The sequence below is a fragment of the Nematolebias whitei genome, chromosome 4, assembly GCF_014905685.2.
Source record: "Nematolebias whitei isolate Nwh7 chromosome 4, NemWhi1, whole genome shotgun sequence".
NCBI lineage: Eukaryota > Metazoa > Chordata > Actinopteri > Cyprinodontiformes > Rivulidae > Nematolebias > Nematolebias whitei.
The window spans coordinates 34,667,247-34,670,718 of NC_056501.1; the positions used below are offsets into that span (position 1 = coordinate 34,667,247).

At 52.9% G+C, this 3,472-nt stretch overlaps 1 pseudogene; it reads right to left on the minus strand.

The window, feature by feature from the left end:
• Window positions 1–1,084: 1,084 nt before the first annotated feature.
• LOC119408292 lies at window positions 1,085–1,777 on the minus strand (annotated as a pseudogene).
• Window positions 1,778–3,472: the final 1,695 nt, after the last annotated feature.

Below are 3,472 nucleotides of genomic sequence, written 5' to 3' on the forward strand. Positions count from 1 at the left end.
TCCGAGCCCTCGCTGCTGAGGTTGCCGGACAACGAAGAGGACATGTGGCCCGACTGCAAACCGCCCGCGCTCCTGCGCTATAACGCGACCAAGGGCGGCGTGGACAATTTGGACAAGAAGTTACAGCGTGCGACGGAAGACCTTGCGGTGGCCCGTGGCGCTCTTCCACAACGTGATCGACGTGTCGGCGTACAACACGTTCGTGGTGTGGCGCGATCTACACCCCGACTGGCTGCGGGGCAAACGTGATCGCCGCAGGCGCTTCCTGGAGCAGCTGGGGCTGGAGCTGACACGCGACCCCGCCGCCTCCTCGCCCCGCCCCCACCACCACAAGGAAGTGGTGCAGCGTCTGCCCGCGCGTCAAGGACGTCAAGACGCGCGCCGCCTGCGGCCGATGCAGCGCGCCCCTGTGCCTCGGGTACGCGGCGCTGCTGTGTACCTCGTGCCTCGACGGAGCGCGGTGCTAGACGGGCTCGCCGTTTGTCATTGTTTTTTTTTTAAAATATATATCACACGCACACAATAAAATGAACACAGCGTGTGTGTGTGTGTGTGTGTGTGTGTCTCGTTTCTCTTTATTTGCACAAACACAAAACCGATCAATCACAGGGAAAAGGATATAATCTTTTATTTGTTTGTCTGTCCCGAGGGGGGCTCCTTTTATTACAAAAAAAAATGCGGTAGTCACAGCGTCTCCGCGAAAGCCGTCAGTCGGTCAGCGCGTTCGCGGTTCTCGTAGTCCACCGGCAACGCGTTCTCCACACAGCACAGCCAGCACGCCTCGTTTTCGCACGCGGTGGGTCCGCACAACCCCTCGCACCACACACCCGTATCCACCGTTATACGTCCGCAGACGCAGCAGTGGCGGCGCAGCCTCCTCGCGCTCTCGCGCTTCCCCGTATGCGGCGGCCGAGCTTCGGGGACAATCTCGTCGTCCTTACGCGCCGAGGCGCGTACACTCGCGGCAGCCTTACGCGCCGAGGCTTGACCCTCGGGGACCTTGGGCGGCATCTTGCATCGACTCATCGCCTCCTCCTGCACTCTCCTCCCCTCCTGGCGCGCCCCGTTAATAATTCCGGCGTCGTCACAGAGACGCGAGGAACTCGCGGACGCGTTTCGCCACGTCCACGCGCTTCTCCACGTCGCGCTCGAAGTCCCCTTCTCCGTCGAGCACCAGCACGGGCAACCGCGACGTGGCCGCCGAGTCCTCTTCGCGCCGCCACAGCCACGCCTCATGTTTCTCGTGAAGCCGCTCGAGTTACTTGAGTGAAACCCCACACTCCTCATCGCGGCCTCGAGGCGCGAGCCTCTCGGCGCAGCGTTCCGGGCTCGCGCGCAGGTACACGACGCCGTCGAGGCGCAGCTCGGGCTCGAAGCGCTCCAGCAACCACGTATGCCAGTCACGGTACGCGTGCCACTCGGTGTCGCTCACGGCGCCGCGTTCACGCAGCACGCTCGCAAACACCCCCACGTCCGAGTACACGGAGCGCTCGTAGACCCGCACGCGCTCTCTGTCCCCGGGGGGCTTGATCTGGGCGCGGATCCTGCTCAGGCACGCGTACGTCTGGAACGTGTAGGCCCAGCATGGCGGGTCCTCGTACAGCGATCGCAGTAGGTTGCCGCCTTCGCCGTCACCGACCTCGCGCCACTGGGACACGGGCTCCGGAACCACCCGCAGCTCCTCTTCGCGGCCCTCGCTCAGGATCCGCAGCAGCGTCGACTTGCCCGCCGCGATGTTTCCCTCCACCGAGATCTTCTTGAGCTGTGCCGCCGCCATACCACTATCCACCACTTTGCTCCCTTCTTTATATACCCCCACCCCACCCACCATGTGTGCCTGTGTCACGTGACCCACGAGAGCAGGCGGGGTCCCGTGGACCCCGCGTGTCTGAGAGGCGTGGACTCCCGACCGAGATCGCGTAGACGGGGTCACACGGACCCCGACAATGCGAAACGCGTAGATGGGGTCACACGGACCCCGACAACGTGAAACGCGTAGACGGGGCCCAGAACACACAAGGGTTAATTGTTCACCAGAGAAACTTTAATTTGAGCATTTCCTCCACATAAATTACCAGATGTGTAAAGTATACAAGCAGATGCAATTTAAATGTAAAAGATGTGCATATGCAGATTACTGAAGACAAGCTATTTAAACAAGTTTTGACAGAATTCTTCACAACATCAATTTATTCATTAATAGATTTTAAAAAAAAGACAAGATATAAGGAAAGATTTCCACCACAGCTGCTTGCAGTAATGAATGTTCATCCAAGAAGTGTGACTTGAAGGAGCAGGGAGGCTCTAGACTGGTTCGTCTCCTTTTACATCAAGAGGCTCCTGATAATTTGATATTAGGCAGCAGCAGATGACCCACAGCTGATTGACTGAACCTCCTGAATGACTGGTACTCCTTCACTCTTCACATGGCCCTCTCCACTAAAATCCTCAGACGAGCCTGGGTCTTCAGGGTCTTCTGGGTGTCCTCTTTGCTGAGTAGCTGCTGCTGAGAAAGATGGACACAAGAAGAAAGTAAAAAGAGAAAATATTAATCATCAGAACATGGAAATGGTTTGACATATAGTTTTTTAATTCAATATTTAAAATGCTATTCTAAACAACAGTGTTGGAAGATGTCAGAGATTTTACATTAATAGATAAAGTAAACATTTTAATGTTACAGCACTGACAAGCAGCAGCAGTGTATATTTTAGCTACCTGTTAGCTGCTAGCTAGCTTACTTTACAATCGGAGGCTGTTTTCTTACAGTTACAGAATGATAAATTGATTATGATGGATAACGTTACCACAGCTAACTAACACTTAAATACTGTTTTAATTAACCTTACCTTAAGCTATATCTTGTAATTTAACCTCTATAAATAAAGGTTGAATGAATGAAATTCCGTGAAGTTGACAGACAGGTCTCCAGAGGGAGAATAGACCCAGAAGTAATGATCCACACCGAGTCAGAACGTAAGTTGTCTGACGTCATGTGAAAAGGGCCTATTGTAAAAGACTGCGTGTTTGAATGAATAAAGTATTAACAAACCTTTTCTTTCTTCCTCTTCTTCTTGTGAGATTTATTTGCGGTTGGAAAACGTCTTTCTTCCTTGAAGTTTCTTTTATGATTTGTTCTAAAAAAGTTAAATCTGGTCCTCTGGACATTCAAAAAAACCAAAACAAAGCAAAACAACAAAAAAATGTAGAAACGTTTCGTCTCTCATCCGAGAGACTTCCTCAGTCTGAGGAGCTGTATTCAGCTCAGTCTCTTAAATAGCACCGTCTCAGAGTGGATCAACCAGTTTTGCTGCTGACAACCAAAACCAGCTGATCACATGCTCAAGAAGGACCATCAGCCTAACAATGGATCATTAGCACACTGATGGCTGTTTACTGTTCACAGAGGGCTGAGTGATACTAGCAATCACAGCATTGTAAGAGGGGGACAGTTGAACCCGGAGGCCTCCAC